The 27,605-nt window shown below is 40.7% G+C and overlaps 1 long non-coding RNA gene across 6 annotated transcripts in view; it reads right to left on the bottom strand.

Annotated features, from left to right (window-relative positions):
• The window catches only part of LOC139180388 (uncharacterized), a 466,644-nt gene that overhangs the window by 35,715 nt on the left and 403,324 nt on the right, over positions 1 to 27,605 (bottom strand). For all 6 annotated transcript variants that reach the window (XR_011564644.1, XR_011564645.1, XR_011564648.1 and 3 more), the window contains one exon: positions 24,268 to 24,350. This is a non-coding gene — a long non-coding RNA (uncharacterized lncRNA). The remainder of the gene's footprint in view (positions 1 to 24,267; positions 24,351 to 27,605) is intronic.

Consider the following 27,605-nt stretch of genomic DNA (forward strand, 5'->3'; position numbering starts at 1 on the left):
CCAATCCCAAAGAAAGGCAATGCCAAAGAATGTTCAACCTACTGCACAATTGCACTCATATCACATGCTAGCAAAGTAATGCTCAAAATTCTCCAAGCCAGGCTTTAACAGTACATGAGCAGAGAACTTTCAGATGTTCAAGATGGATTTAGAAAAGGCAGAGGAACCAGAAATCAAATTGCCAATATCTATTGGATCATGTAAAAAACAAGAGCATTCCAGAAAAACATCTACTTCTGCTATATCAACTATGCCAAAGCATTTTACTGTGTGGATCACAACAAACTGTGGAAAATTCCCATCTTAAAGAGATGGCGAAACCAGACCACCTTACCTGCCTCCTGAGAAACCTGTATACAGGTCAAGAAGCAACAGTTAGTACTAGACATGGAAAAATGAACTGGTTCCAAATTGGGAAAGGAGTGCGTCAAGGCTGTATGTTGTCACCTTGCTTATTTAACTCTTATGCAGAGTATATAAAGTGAAATGTTGGTCTAGGTGAAGTACAGCTGGAATTAAGAGTGCAGGGAGAAATATCAATAATATCAGATATGCTGATGACACGACCATCATGGCAGAAAGCAAAGAGGAACTAAAAAGCCTCTTGATGAAATTGAAAGAAAAGAGTGAAAAAACTGGGTAAAAACTCAATATTCAAAAAACTAAGATTATGGCATCCAGTCCCATCACTTCATGGCAAACAGATAGGGAAACAATGGAAACAGTGAGAGACTTTATTTTCTTGGGCTCCAAAATCCCTGTAGATGGTGACTGCAGCCATGAAATTAAAAGACACTTATTCCTTGGAAGAACATTATTACCCACCTAGACAGCATATTAAAAAGGAGAGACATTACTTTGCCGACAAATGTCCATCTAGTCAAAGCTCTGGTTTTTCTAGTCATGTATGGATGTGAGAGTTGGACTATAAAGAAAGCTGAGTGCTGAAGAATTGATGCTTTTGAACTGTGGTGTTGGAGAAGACTCTTGAGAGTTCCTTGGACTGGAAGGAGATCAAGCCAGTCCATCATAAAGGAAATGAGTCCTGAATATTCATTGGAAGGACTGATGCTGAAGCTCCAGTATTTTGGCCACTTGATTGAAAGAACTGACTCATTTGAAAGACCCTGATGCTGGGAAAGATTGAAGTCAGGAGGATAAGGGGACAACAGAGGACGAGATGGTTGGGTGGCATCAACAACTCGGTGGACATGAGTTTGAGCAAGCTCTGGGTGTTGATGGACAGGGAGGCCTGGTATGCTGCAGTCCACCAGGTTGCAAAGAGTTGGATATGACTGAGTAACTGAACTGGACTGAATACAATTTGAGGATAGACACAATTTTCATTCTTTTTTCTATTTTCTCATTGGTGCCTAGGATGGTGACTAAAATAATGTCCAGAAGAGTAAATGTCTAGCAAATATTTGCCAACATGAATTGTGTTCAAGGGTACTTGAATGGAAAATAAGGTGGTTCAGATGGTAAAGAATCTGCCCTCCATGCGGGAGACCCAGGTTGGGAAGATCCCCTGGAGAAAGAAATGGCTACCCAGTCTAGAATTCTTGCCTGGAGAATCCATGGGCAAGAGGAGCCTGGCAGGCTACAGTTCATGGCATCGCAAAGAGTCACACATGACTGAGTAACTAACACTTTCACAGAGAAGTGGAAATGGTCAGCATTTCTCTTGTGCTATTGTTTAGTAATAATCACTTCATACCCAGTTACGGTGGAGGAAGTCCTAGAGGTGACTGAACTAAGACAGCAAGTAGAAGGATGGGAGACATATGAGATACAATTAGTTTTTTCCAAATGCAGAGTCTGTTGCTCTTGAAATGGGCAAAAAGCATGCTCTGCTGCATCTCTGTGTCATTTCACAGCATGACCCATCTGCTATAATTGCTCCATGAATATGTGTTCTGATATTTGATTTGATGTATGTCAAAAACCAAATGATGAAACTGATTAGAAATAGTGAGAATAGCCTCAAACTGGAAAGAGGAAATATAATTAAAATGAAACTTAAGAAGGAACAACTAGGCTACTAGCTGGCAATGAAAGATCATTCTGGAGTACATTGGGAGACAGATCTGCTAAATAACACTCAGCAATGAGGACTTTAATTAGCCTGAGAAGAGGTTGGTAGTAGAAACCAGGAAGTCTAAGTTCTTTTCGTAGCTCTAATCTCCTCTAGCAGTTAACTTGAATTGGCCTCAATATTTTTATCTATGAAATGGTTTTGATATACTGCAAAGCATCCATCTCCCACAGAGTATGGGACACACAAAAGACACTTTCAATTCATGTCCTGAGAACCCTTCACTTTTAATTTTATTAGAACAATAATTCAACCCAATAGTACAATTTGTAAAAATCAATACCAAAGTGATTTAATAACTGGCTATTGTATGCCAGGCACTGAAACATGTTCTGGGAATGGAAAAGTGAACACCACAGATGCCTTTTGAGCCAAATAGCATTTGACATGATACCCACTCCAGTACTCTTGCCTGGAGAATCCTATGGACAGAGAAGCCTGGCGGGCTACAGTCCATGGGATCGCAAAAGAGTCAGGCACGACTTAGCAACTAAACAACAGCAACTAGCCAAGTCTGCTTTAGGTGTATGACAATGGGCAGTCTGCTTTTCCATCATTAAACCTATTTCCTCCTATGTAAAAATGAGCTGACAATAAAATTCAACTTAAAGGACTGTTGTGAGGATCATATAACATGAAGATGTGTAAAGCTCTCAGCAGAATGTCTGGCACATAGGAGGTCAGTAACAACTGTGAGCAGTGATGATCTGACTACACAGAGTGACGGGGAACCTGGGATTTGGAGGGAGGCATATAGACCAATCTAAATCAATCATGATAGCTTTAAAAAACTCAGATAAACCATGGTATATTCAGACAACAGAATATTAATCAGTGTTGAAAAGAAATGAGCTGGACAGTGACTTCGGTGACAGAGGTCATCCCTGACTTCATCCCCCTTCATAGAACAAAATGTGACAACTATTCCTTGACAAGACACAACTGAGAGAATCCCAGAACATGGGGATGAGGCTGAAGCACCACCCCATATATACATACACACCACAGAAACAAAGAGAAACTGCATAGAAAGGGAAGAAGTGGCTACATGCTCAGCATGCTGGCCCTCCCCAGGGCAGTGCAGCATTACATGGAGCGGTCTCCCCTGAGTCTACTATTCATTCAGGGGAAGAGAGAGTCTGGGAGGGACATCCAACCCATCATTCCTAGTGTGGGGATTGCTTGGTGGGAGCCCCTACTCTGGTCTTGCCCCATGGGGATTACAGGGGAGTCTGCAGGGCTCAACTACTGGGAATCTGACTGTGAAAGAGAAGAGGGGAGGAGCTTGTAATAATCGGCACTGAAATCCTGGCAGACTAAGCTTCTTTCTATAAAGCCCTGAACCAGCAGCTTTGTTCATCTGCAGAGTCAAGTCAGTGGAGCCTTTGGGCCAGAGAACTCTGTAGGGTGCAGGTCTACCTGATTTGGATCCTCAAACAAGAAGTTTGGACGGCCCTAGAGACTGGCTTGCCCACTGTCAGGCAAGGGAGCTGAGTCAAAGCCACATCTGCTGGTGTGAGCATGACTCCTGGCCCCAACTGACCAGAAGGGCGTGGGGGAAGCTATATAACTTAGTGACGCCCCAGCCAAAAGTGGAGTGGGAAGAAACTGATGTTCCCAGAAGCAGTATCAGGTGTGAAGGGTTCCCCTTCTATACCCAGGCAGGAAAATTAATCCATAGCCTCACCTGAGGTAGAGGGTAGCTCCTGGCCCCTGCTGACTGGGAAGCCTGCAGAAAAACTGTGAGTTTCCTGGAGTGGCCCTTCCCTGTCCCATTCAGGCAGGCAAATGAGTCACAGTCTTATCCTCTGTGGGATCTGGCTTCCGGCCCCATCTGACCAGACCTGCTAGACAGAACATCTGAAAGTTGGTAACCCAGTAATGCTCAAGCCAAGAGATGTGCAGGGAGAGCTGATAGTCTGCAAGGCAAAGCTGGTGGCCCTATTCAATCAGGGAATACAAGGCATGGGTCGGCTTGAGTTAAGACCACCAAAAGCAGTAAGACCTGAGAGCTATTTCTACTGCTCTGCCTGGGCAGGGAAACTAACTGACAGCCCCACTCATGGCTGAAAACAGCCTTCAAATTGCCCAAACAGGGGACTTCACCAAAGCAAACAGGATACCTCATACAACAGCCCCAAATAAATCCTAATAGTAGGCCCTACCTTCCCAAGGATATTGCTAGCAGACACACCCAGAACTCAATCTGAACTAACTGGTCAAAAACTAACTCTGCCAAAGTGAACCTGTAAGTCTGCAAGAGGAGCCCATATACTCAAATGTATAGATACCAATGTAGGACTCAATGATCATAAAAAGTTAGATAAATATGATAGTACCAAAGAAAACTAATAAAGGTCTAGTAACTGACTCTCAATAAATGGAGATCCATGAACTATCAGAAAAGGAAATTCAGAATAATCTTCTTAAAGAAGCTTAGTGAACTATAAGAACATATGAACAAATAAAAATTAAAAAACAATGCATATGCAAAATGAGAAGTTCAGCAAAGAAATAGAAACCATAATAAAAGCAAAAACAGAGATCTAAGAGTAGAAAAATAGAATAACTGAACTTAGGAATTCAATGGAGAGCTTCAAAAGCTGACTTGATCATGCAGAAAAAAGAAAAGAATTAGTGACCTGGGAAGAAAGAACATTTGAAATTGTCCAATCAGAGGAGCAAAAATAAAAAAGAATGAAAAAGAGTGAAGAAAGCCTACAGGACCTATGTACACAATGAGAAGAAACAATATTCATGTTGTAGGAACAACAAAGGCAAAGAGAAAGCAACAGAAAGTATATTTAAAGTGGTAACGGCTAAAAATTTCACACAATTGGGGAGAGAATTGGCATCCATAGCCAAAAGGTTCAAAGGATGCCAAAAAGGTTGAACATGAATATGGCTACACTGAGACACATTATAATTGTCAGAAATCAAACAAAAAAGAATTTTAAAAGCAGTAAGATAAGAGACATACAAAGATAAGTAACATACAAACAAGTCCTCAAAATTCCCTGGTGATCTAGTGGCTAGGATTCAGCACATATCAAAGAGCTCCATAGAATTATTGGTGGACTTCTCAACAGAAACTTTTTAGTCTAGGAGAAAATGGGGAAACATATTCAAAATGTTGAAAGAAAAAGCAGTCAACCACGAATTCTATATCCAGCAAAAGGTGTTCTTCAGCAATAGAAAGATAAAGAAGACTTCATCAAACAAACAAAAGCTGAAGAAATTTATTACCACTGGACATGTGGTGGTTCAGTGGTAAAGAAGCCACCTGCCAATGCAGGAGATACCGGAGATGTGGGTTCAATCCCTGGGTCAGAAGATCCCCTGCAGTAGGAAGTGGCAACCCAGTCCAGATTTCTTGCCTGGAAAGTTCCATGGACAGAGAAGCCTGGTGGGCTGCAGTCCTCAACTCACAAAGAGTCAGACATGACTGAGCAGCTAGTACCTAAGCATGTTTTATAAAAACTGCTAAAGGGAGTTATTTGAATACAAGTAAAAGGACATTAAAAACAGAGACATTACTTTGCCAACAAAGGTCCATCTAGTCAAGGCTATGCTTTTTCCTGTGGTCATGTATGGATGTGAGAGTTGGACTGTGAAGAAAGCTGAGCGCTGAAGAATTGATGCCTTTGAACTGTGGTGTTGGAGAAGACTCTTGAGAGTCCCTTGGACTGCAAGGAGATCCAACCAGTCCATTCTGAAGGAGATCAGCCCTGGGATTTCTTTGGAAGGAATGATGCTAAAGCTGAAACTCCAGTACTTTGGCCACCTCATGCGAAGAGTTGACTCATTGGAAAAGACTCTGATGCTGGGAGGGATTGGGGGCAGGAGGAGAAGGGGCCAACAGAGGATGAGATGGCTGGATGGCATCACTGACTCAATGGACATGAGTCTGAGTAATCTCCAGGAGTTGGTGATAGACAGGGAGGCCTGGCGTGCTGCGATTCATGGGGTCACAAAGAGTTGGACATGACTGACTGAACTGACTGAACTGAACTGAAAAGGACAGTAATTAACATCATAAAAACATAAAAAGGTAGCATAAAACTCAATGGTAATGGCAAGTATATAGCTGATGTTAGATTTTTTTTATTTATTTTTTAATTGAATGATAATTGCTGTACAGAATTTTGTTGCTTTCTGTCAAACCTCAACATGAATCACCCATAGGTATACATATGTCCCCTCCCTCTTGAACCTCCCTCCCATCTCCCCCCTATTCCACCCCTCTAGGTTGATACAGAGACCCTGCTTGAATTCCCTTAGACATATAGCAAGTTAGTGAAAAAGAAGAGAAGCAAAAGACAAAGGAGAAAAGGAAAGATATACCCATCTGAATGCAGAGTTCCAAAGAATAGCAAGGAGAGATAAGAAAGCCTTCCTCAGCAATCAATGCAAAGAAATAGAGGAAAACAACAGAATGAGAAAGACTAAAGGTCTCTTCAAGAAAATTAGAGATACCAAGGGAACATTTAATGCAAAGATAGGCACAATAAAGGGAAATGGTATGGACCTAACAGAAGCAGGAGATATTAAGAAGAGGTGGCAAGAATACACAGAAGAACTACACAAAAAAGATCTTCATGATGCAGATAATCGTGATAGTGTGATCCCTCACCTAGAGCCAGATATCTTGGAAGGTGAAGTCAAGTGAGCCTTAGGAAGTGTCACTAGGAACAAGGCTAGTGGAGGTGATGGAATTCCAGTTGAGCTATTTCATATTCTAAAAGATGATGCTATGAAAGTGCTGCATTCAATATGCCAGCAAATTTGGAAAACTCAGCAGTGGCCATGGGACTGGAAAAAGTCAGTTTTCATTACAATCCCAAAGAAAAGCAATGCCAAAGAATGTTCAAACTACCATACAATTGCACTCATCTCACATGTTAGAAAATTATTGCTCAAAATTCTCCAAGCCAGGTTTCAACAGTACATGAACTGTAAACTTCCAGATGTTCAAGCTGGTTTTAAAAAAGGTAGGGGAACCAGAGATCAAACTGCCAACATCTGTTGGATCATCAAAAACACAAGAGAGTTCCAGAAATACATCTACTTCTGTTTTATCGACTATGCCAAAGTCTTTGACTGTGTGGAGCACAATAAACTGTGAAAAATTCTTCAAGAGATGGGAATACCAGACCACCCGACCTGCCTTTTGAGGAAATCTGTATGCAGGTCAGGAAGCAACAGTTAGAAATGGACATGGAACAATGGACTGGTTCCAAATCAGGAAAGGAGTACATCAAGGCTGTATACGGTCATCCTGCTTATTTAACTTATATGCAGCATCATGAGGAACATTGGGCTGGATGAAGCACAAGCTGGAATCAAGATTGCCAGGAGAAATATTAATAACCTCAGATATGCAGATGACACCACCCTTATGGCAGAAAGCAAAGAACTAAAGAGCCTCTTGATGAAAGTGAAACAGGAGAGTGAAAAAGTTGGCTGAAAATTCAACATTTAGAAAACTAAGATCATGGCATCTGGTCCCATCACTTCATGGCAAATAGATGGGGAAACAATGGAAATAGTGACAGACTTCAGTTTTTTGGCCTCCAAAATCACTGCAGATGGTGACTGCAGCCATGAAATTAAAAGATGCTTGCTCCTTGGAAGAAAAGCTATGACCAACCTAGACAGCATATTAAAAAGCAGAAGCATTACTTTGCCAACAAAGGTCTGTCGAGTCAAGGCTATAGTTTTTCCAGTAGTCATGTATGGATGTGACAGTTGGACTATAAAGAAAGTTGAGCACTGAAGAATTGATGCTTTTGAACTGTGGTGTTGGAGAAGGCTCTTGAGAGTCCCTTGGACTGCAAGGAGATGCAACCAGTTCATCCTAAAGGAAAGGAGTACTGAATATTCACTGAAAAGCCTGATGCTGAAACTCTAATACTTTGGCCACCTGATGGGACGATCTGAATCATTGGAAAAGACCCTGATGCTGGGAAAGATTGAGGGTGGGAGGAGAAGAGGACAACAGAGGATGAGATGGTTGGATAGTAGCACTGACTCAATGGACATGAGTTTCAGTAAATTCTAGGAGTTGGTGATGGACAGGGAGGCCAGGCATGCTGCAATGCATGGGGTCACAAAGAGTTGGACACAACTGAGTGACTGAACTGAACTCAATCAAAACCACAATGAGGTATCACCTCATGACCATTAGAATAGCCATCATGAAAAAAGACAAGAGAAAACAAACGTGGAAAGAATATGGAGAAATGGGAATCCTTGTACATTACTGTTAGGAGTGTAAACTAGCCACAGGGAGACAGTAGGAGGGGCTCTTCTGCAACATAATCAAACCCCATACCTAATGTCCTATAGACTCTAGTGCTGGAACACCTCGGGCCAAACAATTAGCAGGATAGCAACACAGCCCCACCCATCAGTGGACAGATTGCCTAAAGCAATGCTGAGTTCAGAGCCACCTCTAAACACAAACTTTGATATGGCCCTGCCCACCAGAGGGACAAGATCCAGCTCAAACCACCAGTGGGCAAGCACCAGTCCCTCCTACCAGAAAACCTATACAAGCCCAGTGTCAACCTTACCGACCATGGGGCAGACACCAGAAGCATGAGGAGCTATGTTCCTGCTGCCTGGAGAAAGGAGATCACAAACAGAGTAAGACAAAATGAGATGGCAGAGAAATATTTTCCAGGAGAAGGAACAAGATAAAAACACACTGGAACAACTAACTGAAGTAGAAATAAGCAATCTACCTGAAAAAGAACTTAGACTAATGATAGTAAAGATGATCCAAGATCTCAGAAAAAGAATAGAGACACAAAATGAGAATTTACAAGAAATGTTTAATGAAGACCTAGAAGATAGAACAAACCAACAGAGCTGAACAAAATAAAGTTGAAATATAAAATATGTCTAGAAGGAACCAATAGCAGACTAAATGAGGCAGAAGAAAGGATAAGTGAGCTTGACTACAGAATTGTGGAAATCACCATTGTGGAACAGAATGAAAAGAAATGAGCACAGTCAGCACAGACTCGGAGACCTCTGGGACAATATTAAATGCATCAACAATCTCATTATCAAGGTCCCAGAGAGGAGACAGAGAAAGGGCCAGAGAAAATATTTGAAGATATCACAACCAAAAAACTTCCCTAATATGATAAAGGAAATACTCCAGTCTAGGAAGCATAGAGGATCTCATACAGGATGAACCCAAGGAAGAACACATTGAGACACATATTAATCAAACTGGCAAAAACTAAAGATAAAGAAAACTATTAAAAGCAATAAGGCAAAAAGCAACAAATAACATATAAGAAAATCTGCATAAGGATACTGGCTGATTTTTCAGTAACTGTGGGTCAGAAGGGAGTGGAACAATATATTTAAAGTGATGAAAGGGGAAAACCTTTAACCAAAAATACTCTACCCAGCAAGGCTGTCATTTCGACTTAATGGAGAAATCAAAAGCTTTACAGACAAGCAGAATCTAAAAGAATTCAGTACCAACAAACCAGTTTTACAATGAATCCTAAAGTAATTTCTCTAGGCAGAAAAGCCCACAATTAAAGATAAGAAAATAACAAATGGGAAAGCTCACCAGTAAAAGAAAATGTAAAGGTAGGAAACCATTTACACAGAAATATGATATGAAAAACCGCTAATCATGAGAAACTGTGCTATGTGCTCAGTCGTGTCTGACTCTTCGTGAGCACATGGACTGTAGCCCATCAAGCTCCTCTGTCCATGGAATTTTCCAGGCAAGAATACTGGAACAGGTTGCCATGTCCTACTCCAAGGGATCTTCCCCATCCAAGGATCCAACCCAAGTCTCCCGTGTCTCCTGCATTGCAGGCAGATTCTTTACCACTGAGCCATCAGGAAAGCCTCTTCATGAGAAGAGGAAAGTACAAATGCAAGATATTGGAAATGCACTGGAAATTAGGAGATCACTAACTTAAAGCAATCTTGTGTGTATATATACACTGTAACTGAAAAGGAAAAGTTAAAATTTTACATAACCTCCTGCTCCTTCTGCCTTTGTAACTTAGCTTACTCCTTGCAAAGTCTGGATCACGTAGGTCACGTAGGCTCAGAAAGTAGGGACTTACAATGCTAGGAACTGGAGCTTATTTCACTCACCTTTGTCCTGCTCTTTGCAATTGCCCAGCCTCTGCAAACCTGCTTAACCATGCCTGTCTCTGTAAAGGTCAGGCATTTCTCTCTACATCTTGACTGCCGTTTCGCTGCGCACGAAGCCTCTTAGTTTAAACCAGCCTATTAACAGCCACTGTTGCCCACTGCTGCTGCTGCTGCTGCTGCTGCTAAGTAGCTTCAGTTGTGTCTGACTTTGTGCGACCCCATAGATGGCAGCCCACCAGGCGCCCCTGTCCCTGGGATTCTCCTGGCAAGAACACTGGAGTGGGTTTCCATTTCGTTCTCCAATGCATGAAAATGAAAAGTGAAAGTGAAGTCGCTCAGTCGTGTCTGACTCTTACTGACCCCATGGACTGCAGCCCACCAGGCTCCTCTGTCCATGGGATTTTCCAGGCAAGAGTAGTGGAGCGGGGTGCCATTGCCTTCTCCACTACAGTCTGTCTATAAAAACTCTGTAACCCCTTTGTTCGGGGCTCAGAGCTTAGAGTGTTAACTCCTCTGGGCCCACTGGCATAATAAACCTGAGTTCTCCAACTCTCCGAGGGTGGTGCTTGGTTTCTTGAGTACTGGTTTCTGCAACACTATATCAAAAATTCACGGTAACCGCAAACCAAAAATCTATAACAGATCCACACACAAAAAACGAAAAGCAATCTAAATATAACATTAATAATGGTCATCACATTATAAGAGAACAAAAGAGGAATGGAACAAAAAAGATCTAAAAATAAATCCAAAATAACACAATGGCAATAAGAACACACACAACAATTTTACCTAAATGTAATGGATTAAATGCTTCAACCAAAAGACAAGGACTGGCTGAATGGATAAAAAAATAAAACCCATATAGATGCTGTCTATAAGAAACCCACTGTATGTATCTAGGGACACGTACAGGCTATAAGAAAACCACCGTATATATCTAGGGATACATACAGAAGGAAAGTGAGGAGATGGAAAAAGGTACTCTATGCAGATGGAAATCAAAAGAAAGCTGGAGTGGCTGTACTTATATCAGACAAAGTAGAATTTAAAATACTGCTACAAGAGACAAAGAAGGACACTCTCTAGTAATCAAGGGCTCCATTCAAGAAGAAGATGTAACAATTATAAATATATATGCACACAACAAACCAAAACCAACAATATATTAAAAAGATTACACGCCATGATTAAGTGGGATTTATCCCATGGGTGCAAGGACTCCTCAATATCCACAAACCAATCAATGTGATAATACCAACACATTAATATAATACCCACATTAACAAACTGAAGAATAAAAACCACATGATCATCTCCATAGATGCAGAAAAAGCTTTTCATAAAATTTAACACTAAATTTATGATTAAAAAACAGTCTCCAGAAAATGGGCATAGAGGGAACATACCACAACATAATAAAGGCCATAAATGAAAAACCCACTGTAACATTATTCTCATTGGTGAAATGCTGAAAGCATTCCTTCTAAGGTCAGGAACAAGACAAGGATACCCACTGTCTCCACTTTTATTCAACATAGTTTTGAAAGTCCCAGGCACAGCAATCTAAAAAGAAAAAGAAATAAAAGTAATCTAAATTTTAAAAGAACTAAAACTGTCACTGTTTGCAGATGACATGGTACTATACACAGAAAATCCTAAAGATGCTACCAGAAAACTATTAGAGCTCATCAATGAATCTGGTAAAGTTGCAGGATACAAAATTAATACATAGAAATTCTCTTGCATTCCTATACACTAGCAATGAACAATCAGGAAGAGAAATTAAGGAAACAATACTCTTTGCCACTGCATCAAAAACAGCAAAATACCTAGGAATAAACCTACCTAAGGAGCCAAAAGATTTGTACTCTGAAAAGTATAAGACACTGATGAAAGAAATAAAAGAGAAAGCCCTAATCTGAAAGAATACATGCACCCCAGTATTCACTGCAGCACTATTTACAATAGCCAAGACATAGACGCAACCTAAGTGTCCATCAAGAGAGGAATGCATAAAGAAGATGCGTAAACATATACAACGTAATATTACTCAGCCACAAAAGGAATGAAATAATGTCATTTGTAGCAACATGGATGGATCTAGAAATTATCATATGCAGTGAAGTAAGTCAGAGAAAAGTATCTCTCTCTTATGTGGAATCTAATTTAAAAAATGATTTTAAAAAATGAATTTATTTACAAATAGGAATAAACCCACAAATTTCAAAAACTTATGATTACCAAAGTAGAAATGTTGGGGATGGGGGGTGGGAACAGATGAAGCAGGAGTTGGGGATTAACATATACACACTACTATATATAAAATAGATAACCAACAAGGACCTATTGTGTAGCACAGGGAATTCTACTCAATATTGTGTAATAACCAATATGGAAAAAGAATCTGAAAATGAATATATGTATATGTAGAATTGAATCACTTTGCTATACACCTGAAACTAACACATTGTAAATCAACTACACTCCAATAAAATTTTAAAAAGAAAATGCAAAAAAAGAAGCAAAAATGATTCCAAACAAACACTTAACTCTGCTACTTAAGCAACTAGGAAAAGAACATATTGAGTCCAAATTTGGCAAGGAAATAAATAATAAAGATTACAGCAAAAATAGATGAAATAGAGAACAGAAAAACATGATTAAAGTTAAGAGCTGGTTCTCTGAAAATATAAACAAAACTGGCCAAACTTTTAGCTACATTAACCAAGGAAATAAAAGAGAAGACCCAAATAAAGAAAATTATAAATAGAAAAGGAGACATTACAATAAATACCACAGAAATACAAAGGCTATAAGAAAATATTACAAACAACTATATGCCAACAAACTGGACAACCTAGAACAGATGGAAAAATTCTTAGAAACATACACTTACTAAGCCTAAGTCTGGAAGAAATAGAAAATCTGAATAGAATTACCACCTAGAGATTTCATCAGTAATTAAAAATCTCCCAGCAAAGAAAACCCCAGAACCAGATGGCTTCACTGGTCAATTTAACCAAACATTTAAAAAAGAATTAATACCAATCTTTCTCAAACTCTTCCATAAAAGTCAAAGAGAAGGAACACTCCCAAACTCATTTACAAGGTCAGCATTATCATGATACCAAAAGCAGAAAATGACACCACCAGAAAAGAAAACTATAGGCCAATATTCCTGATAAATATAGATGCAAAATTCTCAACAAAATACTTGCCAAAAAATTCAACAACACATTATAAGGATCACTCACATGTTCCATGACCTCCAGTGAATGTGTGATGCTTCAGATTGTACAGAACCCTAATCATAATTATTATGCTTTTTTCTATTTAGGTACTGCTACTGCTAAGTCACTTCAGTCGTGTTTGACTCTGTGCGACCCCATAGACGGCAGCCCACCAGGCTCCCTCGTCCCTGGGATTCTCCAGGCAAGAACCCTGGAGTGGGTTGCCATTTCCATCTCCAATGCATGAAAGTGAAAAGTGAAAGTGAAGTTGCTCCGTTGTGTTCGACTCTTCGCGATCCCATGGACTGCAGCCTACCAGGCTCCTCCGCCCATGGGATTTTCCAGGCAAGAGTACTGGAGTGGGGTGCCATCGCCTTGGGTGGATTGTGCTTACAGCATGGATACACTGGACAAAGGGCATTATACTGTTCCAAGTATGACAAGATTTCATCACATAACTCAGAGCACTGCATAATTTATAATTTATAAGTTGCTTATTTATGGAATTTTCCATTTAATATTTAAGATCATGGTAGACTGTGGTTAACTGATACCACAGAAAGTAATACTGCGAATGACGGAGGGACTATTATGTATCAAATCAAAAGATTCAGTAAATTTGCAGGATACAAAATTAACTACAAAAATCAGTAATGTTTCTATATACTAAGAATGAAATTTCTGCAAAAGAAAAAAATTGACCCCATTTAGAATACCATCAAAAACAAACAAAAAATACTTAGGCATAAATTTAAGTATTTTAATCCATCTTGAGCTAATTTTTGTGAATTTCGTTATTCAACATATGAATACCCAATTTTGAGGACAATTTATTTATTAAAGCCTTTTCTCCATTGAGAATCCTTAGATTCCTTGTTAAATATTAGTTGACCATATACATTTGAGTTTATCACCAAGGAGGTGAAAGATTGCTGTTTTGAAATTACAAGACATTATTGAAAGTAATCAGAGAAAACACACAAAAATGGAAAGGTATACTGTGCTCATGAATTGGAAGAATATTGTTAAAATGTACATATTACTCAAAGCCACCTATGGATTCAATGTAATCCCTATCAAAATGTCAATGGAATATTTTGCATAAGTAAAGAAACAATCCTAAATTTTATATAGAACTATAGAGACTAGATAGCTGTATATTGTCACCCTGCTTATTTAACTTATACGCAGAGTACATCATAAGAAACGCTGGACTGGAAGAAACACAAGCTGGAATCAAAATTGCTGGGAGAAATATCAATAACCTGAGATATGCAGAGGACACCACCCTTATGGCAGAAAGTGAAGAGGAACTCAAAAGCCTCTTGATGAATGTGAAAGTGGAGAGTGAAAAAGTTGGCTTAAAGCTCAACATTCAGAAAACAAAGATCATGGCATCTGGTCCCATCACTTCATGGGAAATAGATGGGGAAACAGTGGAAACAGTGGCAGACTTTATTTTTTTGGGCTCCAAAATCACTGCAGATGGTGACTGCAGCCATGAAATTAAAAGACGCTTACTCCTTGGAAGGAAAGTTATGACCAACCTAGATAGCATATTCAAAAGCAGAGACATCACTTTGCCAACAAAGGTTCGTCTAGTCAAGGCTATGGTTTTTCCTGTGGTCGTGTATGGATGTGAGAGTTGGACTGTGAAGAAGGCTGATCACTGAAGAATTGATGCCTTTGAACTGTGGTGTTGGAGAAGACTCTTGCGAGTCCCTTGGACTGCAAGGAGATCCAACCAGTCCATTCTGAAGGAGATCAGCCCTGGGATTTCTTTGGAAGGAATGATGCTAAAGCTGAATCTCCAGTACTTTGGCCACCTCATGTGAAGAGTTGACTCGTTGGAAAAGACTCTGATGCTGGGAGGGATTGGGGGCAGGAGGAGAAGGGGACGACAGAGGATGAGATGGGTGGATGGCATCACTGACTCGATGGACGTGAGTCTGAGTGAACTCCGGGAGTTGGTGATGGACAGGGAGGCCTGGCGTGCTGTGATTCATGGGGTCGCAAAGAGTCGGACATGACTGAGCGACTGAACTGAACTGAACTGATAGAGACTAGAATAGCCAAGGCAATCCTGATAAAGAAGAACAAAGCAGGAGACATAACTTTTCTTGATTTCAAGCTATACTCTTAATGTATTAGTAATGAAAAGCATATGGTTCTGGATAAAAACAGACAAATCAATGGAACAGAATTGAGAAACCACAAATAAACCCAAACATATATGGCCAACTAATACTTGACAGAAGATCCAAGGATTCTCAATAGAGAAAAGATTTTAATAAATAAATAGTCCTCAAAATTGGATATTTAAATGTTCAAGAACAAAATTCACAAAAATTAGCTCAAGATGGATTCAAAAGTTAAATATAAGACTTAAAACTGAAACCATGAAATTCCCAGAAGAAAATATAGGAAAAAGCTCCTTGATATTGATCTTGGCAATGACTTTTTTTGGATACGGCTTCTAAAGCACAAACAACAAAAGCATAAAAAACATGTATCTTATAAGAAATTATTATTCAAAATATACAAAGAACTCAAATAATAGCAAAAACCCAAATGATTCAATTAAGATAGGGTAAAAAACCTGAGTAACATTTTTCCAAAGAAGATACTGGGCAGCCTACACATAGCTGAAAATATGCTCACCATCACTAGCAATAAGGGAAATGCCAGTCAAAACCACAATGAGATATCATCTCTTGGCTATTAGAATTGCCATCATCAAAAATACAAGAGAAGACAAATGCTTGTGAGGATGCGGAGTAAAAGGAATCCTTGTGCATTGTTGATGTGTGTATAAACTAGTGCAGCTGCTATGAAAAACAGTATGGAGGATCCTCAAACGTTAAAAATAAAACTACCATATAACCTAGAAATCCCATTTCTAGGAATATGTCCAAAGAAAAAGAAAACTAACTCAAAAAAGATATTTGCATCCCAATCTTCATAGCAGTGTTATTTACAACAGCCATTACATAGAAGCAAGCTAAGAGTCCATTGACGGATGAAGGGATTAAAAAACTGTTTTATATATACCATGGAATATTATTCAGCCATAACATGAGGAAATACTCATGTTGTCATTTGCAACAACATGGAAGAACTATAGTGAATTAATGCTAAGTGAAGTAAGTCAGAGAGAGACAAATACGGTATCTCTCCTACATGTAGAGTCTAATTAAAATTTTTAAAACTTGTAGGAAAAAGATTAGATTTATAGCTCCCAGAGGTAGGGCGTGGAAGAGTGGGAACTAAAGGAAGGTGGTCAAAACATAAGTTCCAGTTATAAGATCCCCCTAGTCCTAGTAAATAAATACTAGGGATGTAATATCAGAGAAGGCAATGGCACCGCACTCCAGTACTCTTGCCTGGAAAATCCCATGGACAGAGGAGCCTGGTGGGCTGCAGTCCATGGGGTCGCTAAGAGTCAGACATGACTGAGAGACTTCCCTTTACCTTTTCACTTTCATGCACTGGAGAAGGAAATGGCAACCCACTCCAGTGTTCTTGCCTGGAGAATCCCAGGGATGGGGGAGCCTGGTGGGCTGCCATCTATGGGGTCGCACAGAGTCGGACACAACTGAAGCGACTTAGCAGCAGCAGCAGCAGGGATGTAATATACAACAAGATAACTATAGTTATCACTGCTATATGATACATATGAAAGTTATTAAGAGAGTAAATCCTAACAGTTCTCATAAAAAAGAAGTATAGCCATGAAAAGATATGTAGGAAACTTAAATGTATATTACTAAGTGAAATAAGCCAATATGAAAAGGCTACATACTGTATGATTACAATAGTTAAGACTTTCTGGAAAAGGCAAAACTGTGGAGATCATAAAAATGTCAGTGGTTGCCAGAGGTGGGGAAGAGGCAAGAGAGGTACACAGGTGGAGCACAGAGCATTTTTAGGGCAGTGAAACTTCTTTTTATTATATTATAATGATGGATACACGTTATTATATATTTGTTCAAACCTATAGACTGCACAATAGCAAAGTAAACCCTAAGATAATCTACAGATTTTGGGTGATAATTAGGTGTTAATGTAGGTATCATTAATAACAAATGCACCATTCTGGTGAGTGATATTGATAATTAGGCTGGCTATCACATGTAGGGGCAGAAGGGATATGGGAAGTCTCTTACCTTCCTATCAGTTTTGTTAAATTAAAACTACTCTAAAAAAAAAAAAGTCTTAAAAAAATTCCAGTACCCTAAATAGAATCCTTTTCTTGAGTTTTGATGACTTTGAAATTCTAACATTTCTACTTTTGGTCAGCCCTTGCTGCTGTTCTGTTCAATGTTCTAAGGTCCAGGATTCAGTATTTCAGTGTTGAGTCTCTAGCATTTGCTGGAGCTTTGAACAGACATGATTGTGTTTCACGACAATGTCCCATCCTGGAGAAGCAGAGGAAGGGTGAAGAATTGAGCAGAGGCAGCCCATGAGAGACATTTTTGTTTTCAGCTTCCAGTTTTCCCAAGGTGCCATTTTCGGTATCAGAGAATAATAGACTGGCAGTGAGTGGCTCAATTCAGAGAGAGAGAGTAAATGACTCGCCCAAGGTTATTCATCAGTGCCAGGACTGGAATTCAAATCTAAGTTTGTTAACTCTCACTACTCTCAGTATTAACTTAATGTTAACTCTCAATATTCTCTTCATTATGGCACATTTCACGAGCTTGTTGCTCAATGATGGGAAAGAACAAGGAAAACCGGTGGTCTTAAATATGTCTCTCTCTTGATATGGTTTTGTCATCAACAGGTTCAAACAGTTCTGATGCTACTACGTGTGGTATGGTTCTACTCTTCATTCCAAAGGGCCTGGCAAGTCTCCTTCTGAGTACTCCCAAAGAACCAGTGCTTCTCTTTTCACAGAGCAGCAATTCACTAAGGCGGGTCCTTAGTGAAGGCAATTCACTAAGGAGGCGGGTCCCTCCTCCAGGTTCAAGGAATGACCATGATATGTCTAAAGTTATCACAATCATCTCAATGACTGGGTTAGTTCTGGCGGATGAAATATAAAGAGATATCTGTTGGGGACTTGTGGGGAAGAATTTCCTCTCTGACAAAAAAGCTTCTAATCAAATTCCTTTTTATACCTCAGCAAGGGAGAGGCTGGGAACCTCTCTTTTACTTCCTGCCTTTTGATATTTTCATGATGAGAAGATGCTGTGATAGCCATCTTGTGAACATGAGACAAAAATCAAGAGAATTGGAAAGAAGCCAGTGAATTTTTGAATTGCTCAACTATGGAACTCTCTAGCTGCATGCTTGGAGAAGGCAATGGCAACCCACTCCAGTACTCTTCCCTGGAAAATCCCATGGACAGAGGAGCGTGGTGGGCTGCAGTCCATGGGGTCGCAAAGAGTCGGACACAACTGAACAACTTCACTTTCACTTTTCCCTTTCATGCATTGGAGAAGGAAATGGCAGCCCACTCTGGTGTTCTTGCCTGGAGAATCCCAGGGACGGGGGAGCCTGGTGGGCTGCCATCTATGGGGTCGCACAGAGTCGGACATGACTGAAGCGACTTAGCAGCAGCTGCATGCTTCTTTTTATATAAAATAATAAGACCACTAATTGTTTTAAACATTCTACTACTTATAACAAAAAGCACCCTAGATGATTTTGAAAACTTCCTGGAGGAGATGAGAACCAGGTCTTAAAAGACAGCGAGATTTATGTAAACAGAGTGGAGTTAGGGAGATCTTCTGTTGGAGGATAAGCTAAGGCAAAGGAATGGGCATTAGCTTGGCCCATGTGGCTGGTGGGAGGGGATGCTCCACGCATCTGTGGTGAATGTCAATTGGAGTAACTGTGTCTTTATCTGAACTCATAGTATTTACTCTTAGTGTGTGTATTTTGCAAATGTTTATTTGCTTGAGAAATTTTGTTCACAGGAGAAGAAAAGTGGTTGGCTCAGGGACCTGAGATATGAGAGGACAATGCAGTCTTTTCCCAGCCTCTGGTCTCCTGGCCAGGCCCTACAAACCCGTATTGGAGAGCAGCTGCAGGCAGAAGCCAAAGAAACTCTTCTCACAGGGTGTTGTGTGAGCCCAACCAAGAGCACTGCTTTGGTTTCCAGGTAACTAGACTCCACAGGTTTCCCTGATAGCTCAGCAGATAAAAAATCCACCTAAAATGCAGGAGACACAGGAGATGCAGGTTTGATTCCTGTGTTGGGAAGACCCCCTGGAGGAGGAAATGGCAATCCACTCTAATATTCTTGCCTGAAAAATCCCATGGACAGAAGAGCCTGGCGGGCTATAGTCCAAAGGACCATAAAGAATTGACACAACTGAGTAACTAGCATAAGCATACATGCATAGACCCCACAGAGCTATGGCAATGTTGAGACCGCGAGGACAGCATCAGCAAGGTACAAGGGCGCCAGGCGGTGGTGCACTGGGCCCCATCATCATCCCCTAGGGGGAAGGAGGGAATAGGCAGCTGTGCAAGCTCAGTGGCTGCTCCCACGGGATTTCTCTGAATTGCCACAACACAGGCAGAAGCTGAGGGAGAAAGCCCACGTGAACGATGCACGAATTCACTTGAGACAATCCTCAAGAACAGAAATAACACCATGAGGCTCTGAGGGGAATAAAGCCCTTCACTACACAGCTGCGGCTGATTCTATGGAATATAGTCATCGGAGTCAATGTGGTTCTGCTGGAATCCTCTGACAAGTGAGACTAGATCAGGGTTTCTCAAGGTCAGCACTACTGATTCCGTGTTGTGAGAGCTGTCCTGTGCATTGTGAGGTGTTTACTAGGTGCTGGTAGCACTCCTTCTGAACTCTGACAAGTAAAGACATTTAAAATCTGAAAATGTGTTGAGAACCGGTGGTCTACAGAAACAAGGGGTGTGTGTGTGTGTGTGTGTGTGTGTGTGTGTGTGTGTGTGTGTGTGTGTGTATGTGAGAGAGGGAAAGCAAGATAGGATATGCATGAGACAAAATGTGATGTATTTGTCAGTTAGTTACAAGTATATTTGTTAACTTTTTAGATTTCCACCTTTTCCTTTTAAAAAGCATCAGTAAACACTTCCTTAGTTTAAACTCTGTCAATGTTTTAAGTTATTTTCTTGTGATAAATTCCTAGACATAGAACTGCTTGGTGGGTAAAAAAGTGGCAAGTTTTAGACTTTAATTATATATTGACTAAATGACCTCTAGAAAGGTTTTTCCAATTTGAATTTGACATTTCTTTTTAATCTTTACAGAATTTAGGACCTAGATTTGCACATGGTAGCTGCTTAATAAGTGCTTTGTAGTTAGTTGATCAAATATTGGTTGTGAGTTTTCATCCCTCATTATTCCAACAAATATCTGGGTATGTTGTTATATGACACTTCACAATGATTTCTATATGGGCTGGGTCTGCAGAAGAAACACACACATACATATACTGTTAAATGGATTATTTCCTGTAGACCCATGCCTCTTAATGTGTGGTCCTGGAACCCATGGTCTCTACTTGCTGCTGCTGCTAAGTCGCTTCAGTTGAGTCCTAGTCTGTGAGACCCCATAGATGGCAGTTCACCAGGTTCCTCCGTCCCTGGGATTCTCCAGGCAAGAATACTGGAGTGGGTTGCCATTTCCTTCTCCGGCTTCTACTTGGGAACTTGTTAAAAGTGTAAATTCTCTGGTTCCACACCTGGACCTAATTTGTATTTTAAAATCCTTCCAGGTAAAGTTTAAGAGTACTCTCTACAAACAATAAATGCTGCAGAGAGAGTGGAGAAAAGGGAACCCTTCTACACTGTTGGTGGGAACTTAAATTAGTATAATCACTGTGGAGAAGAGCATGGAGGTTCCCTAGAAAACTAAAAGTAGAACTACCACATGATCCAGCAATCCCACTCCTGAGCATATATCCAGAGAAAACCATATTTTGAAAGGAAACCATAACCTGAAATAAGCTGCAGCACCTTTACAACAGCCAAGACATGGAAGCAACCTAAATGTCCATCAACAGAGGAATGGATAAAGAAGATTTAGTATACATATACAATACATAAAGCCATAAAAGAACAAAATAATACCATTCAGCCACATGGACAGACCTAGAGATGATCACACTAAGGCAGAGAAAGACAAATATCATATGATATCACTCATGGGATCAAACTTCTTAAAAATGATACAAATGAACTTATTTATAAAACAGAAAAATACTTAAAGATATCAAAAACAAACTTATGGTTACCAAAGGGGAAATGTTAGGGGGAGGGATAAATCAGGAGCTTGGGATGAACATACACACCACTACGAATGAGACAGATAAGGCCCTACTGTACAGCACAGGGAGCTCTACTCAATATTCGGTGATAACCTACATGAGAAGAGAGTCTAAAATAGGATGAATGTATGTATAACTGAATCACTTTGCTGTAACATGAAACTAATATAACACTGTAGATCAACTATATTCCAGTTAAATTAAAAATAAAAAAAGAGAATGACTGCAGCAGACAATAAAAATGAACAAACACTGCTCTCATCAGCATGGAAATTGCTATTTCCTAAACATTGCCTCTATAATGGCATCACTCTGGTGCAAGTTGGCCAGCCAGCTCTTTGTTCAAAAGAGGTTCATACTCTAAATGCATGTAATGCTATCTAACTCCATCTGGTGTCCTGTTGGTCTCTGAGAGGCTCTTCCCATGCCTGCACCTTTATACTCAGGCCCAATTCAGCCTGCCCGCCAGTCCATGGCCTAGGAGCCAACAGCTGGGATGATTAAATGAAGAACGAGGCATGCCTGTTCAACTTCATTTGCTAGATTGCTCATTAGATATATAATGCCCTATCTTGGCCAGATATGAAGTCCACTGTGACTGAGGTGGCCATCTGTTCAGGGACGGATCCTGTTAGAATAATCAGAGATCGTGGGGCTCTGGCAGGCACCTCTGCCAGACCTGCGCGGGTGGATGTGAACAGAGAAGAGAAGATTGAGGCGGGGGGGTTGTTGCACACACCTTCCAGACCTGAGTCAGCCTCTCCTCCATAAGGGACAATCCCAGGGCACCCAGATGCCTTCCTGAGGTGTAGGAGACAGTCAGGAGGTCAGTTGGGAAGGAAACAGCTGCAGATGGCAGAGACTCTGGTGCTTGAACTCACACCTGGTTCCCCTCCTCCTCAGTCAGAAATGGGTTTCTGTACTAACAGCTCCTGACATCTGTAATCCCTGGGGCTTGCAGGGGTGTATGTGTGTGTGTGTGTTTGTGTGTGTGTGTGAGCACAGTTCCCTAATTAGACTGCACCATCTCTTAAAAGTAGGGGCTGTGCCTGTCACTAATGCTCAGCTTTACTTCTAATGGGGAATTTTAAATGGGACTGACTGCACTTTAAAGGCTCATGCACTCATAGGGCATCTTCAGGTTTCTAAGGGAATATTGGGTAGTACTGCCCACAAGACACATGCTTCTGGGACTTCCCTCCTGGTGGTCCAGGGGGCTAAGACTTGATGCTCCCAACGCAGGGGGCCATGGATTTGATCCTTAGTCAGAGAACTAGGGCTACAGTCCATGGGGCTGCAAAGAGTTGGACACAACTGAGTGACTAACACTTTCACTTTCCAGGAAACTAGATTCTGCATGCCACGACTAAGACGCGAAGCGACCAAAACAACGACAAAAAAAGACACATGCTTCTGAGAAGCTAATTAGGTAAGGGATTGAAAGACTTAATGAAAAACAACTAGTCAAAACTTCAGTGGGGCCAGTTGCAGTTACTCCTTTGTAACCAAGAAGTTTTCAAACAGTGAAATGCATCACTCTTCATGTCTGGCATCTTTATCCCAGGTTGACAGCAGCCTATCTGGTGACCAGTTCAGACAGTTAGCAGCTGAAAGAGACAGGGTTACATTCTAAATAAGCCAGGAAGCTTTACATCCCCTCTGGCTGGGAGGCAGCAGCTAGTGAAAATAATCCCATCTGATTTAAGCAGACCAGGTCAGTGAATAACAGCAACCATTCTAAGGAAATGGGTGCTGGGGTTACAGCAGTAATAACTGAAGTGGGAGTCAAAATAAAAGGCTCACAGTCAGAATTCATTTGCATGACTGGATGGTGTGTGAGTAGCACAGCTTGGCATGAGTGGAATGCACTGGAATGAAGAAAAATCCTAGGGGTTCTTGCTGACCCTAACATGAATGAAGAGCAACCAACTGTCATGGCTTTAGCACTCAGAGTCTGTGCTCCTGGAAGTCCCCTAGTCCCTGGTGAACTAAGACGGTATGCTGCGGCCAGCGCAGCAGGTAGGGATTGAAAGTGGTCAACACACAGTTTGGGAAAAAGAAACTAGAGACAGAATTAAGGTTTTAAAGATGGGACCAGGGAACTCAAGACCTCTTGGATCAAGAGCCCTGTTCCTTGGAGCCACATCACTTTTATTTAGTATCTTGGCATGCAGAAAGTATCTGTTTTGCTATGACACTTCTCTCATTTTATTCATTACTTTGAACTATCTGCTATTTTCTTGTACAAGGGGTATCACCCAGCTGGGGGTCATATACCCACATATGCCTTGGGAAAACATCTTGGTGTGTGCACAAGCAGTGTTCTGAACCTGGTGCTGATCCGGTGTTCCAAGGTCCATACTATGTTTTCCTTAGCTTAGCAGGGCATGACGACCCCAATTAATAACCTGATATATTTTGGTTTAGATTATACTGTACTGCTATATTTTGCTTTTATTCTTTTCCCATGGTGTTTTTCTCATGGCTTAGCCAGAGCAACAGGCAGCTGATTATTAACCCCTGCAGTGGTGGATCACCCTACCTGGTTTCTGGACATCTTGACTCGAACTCTCTTCCCCAAGAAGTCCTTCAGTGGATTCCTCATGAGATAAACTTTAGGCAGCTCTGGGGAAAAAAAAAAAAAAGAAAGCCAAGTAAGCTCTTTGTATCTGCACTTCTCCTCTCCCTGTGAAGTATGTGCTCAGGATTTGAAGAGTTTATATGTTTTTCCTACCTCTTAGACCTCAGGCTGGCAAGCAGCAGGCACAGTGGTCCTAACGTGGAGCAGCTGCTCCTGTTGGGAGTACAGTCTCCCTCAACACTGGAGACTAGACTCTTGAGAGCCTTTGAGGCTTCTCCAGGGGCCTGTCCTTAACTCCTGGGGTTTTAGCAAGAGGTGTTGGGTGAGGAGAGGTGTCACAGTATGGGGGTGTGTTACAATGTTTCAAGAAGCTTCGGTGTCTTTCCCATTCAGTTACTTGGCTTATTACTGCTCTCATCCCTAGGATTCTGTCAGGTATGTTTTCCTTTAGGGGCTTATGAGTGCCATTTTGGAATTTGACCTTGTCTGGTTAGAAAGTCGGAAGTTCTGAAAAGCACTTAGTTCTGGAAATATTTGAAAATAGAACAGTAGAATGTGTTGAGACTATGGTTTCTAAAGTCAGACTTTCTGGGTTTGAATCCTATTTCTTTCCCGTTTTAGTATGTATGACCTTGGGCAAGTTCTCTGACCTTAGTTTCTTTACCTGTAAAACAGAGATAATAATGGTGTCCTCAAAAAGTTGCTGTGAGAATAAAATTAGCTAATTTATAAAATAGTGATTTTTAAATTAAAGTATCTCTTTCTGCTCTATTGAGGTATAATGACATTCAGTTCAGTTCAGTCACTCAGTCGTGTCCGACTCCTTGCGACCCCATGAACTGCAGCCCGCCAGGCCTCCCTGTTCATCACCAACTCCCGGAGTCCACCCGATCCCATGTCCATTGAATAATGATATTAACATTGTGTAAATTTAAGGTGTTCAGCGTGTTGATTGGATATACTTACATATTGCAAAATGATTGCCACCATAGTACATAGTTAACACCTCCATCACATTGTTACAATTTCTTTTTTGTGATGAGAACATCTACAGTTTACTCTCTCAGCAACATGCAAGAACACAACACAGTATCAACAACTACAATCGCCATGCTGTACATCAGATTCCCTCAAACTTATTGGTCTTGTTACAGGAAGTTTGTACCTGTAGCATCAGGCCTGACAGTTGGTTTTTCTTTTTTGTAATGCAAGTGTCTGACTTAAGCTTTGATTGCCAAGGGATCCACTTCAAAGAGTCATCCACTTCAAAGACAGCTATCTCTATAAACACTTTGCCAGCCACATGTCTAGATAAAGAGCCAGGCTGAGCTGTCCTCCACTGCCCCAGGTGCCTTTGTTTCAGAGATTAAAAAAAAATAAAAGCCTTATTGAGATATAATTCACATACTATAAAGTTCACACTTTAAAGTATATGATTCAGAGGTTTTCAGTGTATTTATAGAGTTGAGCCACCACCACTGTTATCGATTTCAGAGTATTTCTATCATGTCAGAAAAAGTCCCATATCTGTTAGCTGCTGCGTCACTTCAGTCGTGTCCGACTCTGTGCGACCCCACAGACGGCAGCCCACCAGGCTCCCCCGTCCCTGGGATTCTCCAGGCAAGAACACTGGAGTGGGTTGCCATTTCCTTCTCCAGTGCACGAAAGTAAAAAGGTAAAGGGAAGTCGCTCAGTCGTGTCTGACTCTTAGCGACCCCATGGACTGCAGCCCACCAGGCTCCTCTGCCCATGGGATTTTCCAGGCAAGAGTACTGGAGTGGGGTGCCATTGCCTTCTCCATATCTGTTAGCAGTCAGGCCCACTTCTCCCCTTTCCCTGGCAACCCTTAATTGACTTTCAGGTTCTATGGATTTGCCTATTTTGGACATTTCATATAAGTGGAATCATACAATATGTGACCGTTGGTGTCTGGTTGCTTTCACTTAGCATTATGTTTTCAAGGTTCACCTATGGGTTGCATGGGTCAGTATTTACTTCCGTTTTATTATGACTACTACTCCATTGTACAGATAGACCACATTCATCAACTAAGGAACATGTGAATTGTTGAAAAGTAAAACTCTTAAAATTACACAGCATAAAACATTAATCCCACATGATGTATATGTGTCCTAATAATGATCACTAATATTTACTGAGTGCTTACTGTATACAGGGGTTGCTCTAAATGGGTATACATTTTAGCCCATTTCATGTTCATCACAACCCTGTGAGGGGGTTGTCACTACGACTGCCATTATTTTATGAGAAATTAGGAAATATGAAAATTAAGTAATATATCTCAAGATAAACAGCAAATAGGTGATTCAAATCTAGAAAGTCTGTGTGTAAAGCCTGCAGTTTATTTTTCATTAAAAATTACCATCTTAAAAACTTTTGGGGGATATATATTTCTATGAATTGTAACATACAATGCCGCAATAAGATAAAGAACTACTTCATAATCCCAGAATACTCTTCTTTATCCATGTCAATTGTTGGAGGAAGTTGCTGAGAGGATGTGACAGCTGGTTTCAGAGACCTTGATTGATTTCAATAAATGACCATTTGGGCTGCTTATTTTTTCTCTTCCCTTTAAATTTCCATTCTGTGTTTTAAATTCACCTTTGAGACCGTAGGCCCCACACTTGTTCCCACAACCCTACACCTGCTGCCTCTCTTTTTCCTACCCCTGACTCTGCGATGTGGCCCGAGGTGTGCTGTGTAATTTTCAAGACCTTTGAGTAATAAACCTCTTCCCCAAAGTTTCCTGTTGGTTATTGCCGAGGGCATCTTACAATCATGATAAGAATCACAAAGGTCAGTCCAGCAATAACACTGGTTACCAACAGGCTGAGACCAGCATAAAACAGTACTCTTGGCCAATATCTCCCCACGCCTCCTACCTCTCAGCCCTTGGTTACCACCACTCTACTCTATGAGTCTGACTTTTTTAGATTCTACATAAGTTATATCATTATTTGTCTTTCTCTGACTTATTCACTTGCATAATGTTCTCATGGTCCATTCATACTGTCTCGTATGGCAGAATTTCCTTCTTTCTCATAAGCATTTTTCCATTGTATATATGTATACTACAACTTTTTTGATGAGTCATCCCTTGAGGGATACTTCAGTTGTTTTCATTCACAGTGGAGACTGTGAATAATGCTCCAGTGCACATGGGAATGCAGATATCCCTTCCAGATCTTGTTTTCATTTCCAGAGGTGGAACTTCTGGATCATATAGTGGTGGTTCTATTTTTAATTTCTTGAGTAATCTCCATATTGTATTGCAT

Source organism: Bos indicus, chromosome 28 (assembly GCF_029378745.1).
Source record: "Bos indicus isolate NIAB-ARS_2022 breed Sahiwal x Tharparkar chromosome 28, NIAB-ARS_B.indTharparkar_mat_pri_1.0, whole genome shotgun sequence".
In the NCBI taxonomy this organism is placed as follows: domain Eukaryota; kingdom Metazoa; phylum Chordata; class Mammalia; order Artiodactyla; family Bovidae; genus Bos; species Bos indicus.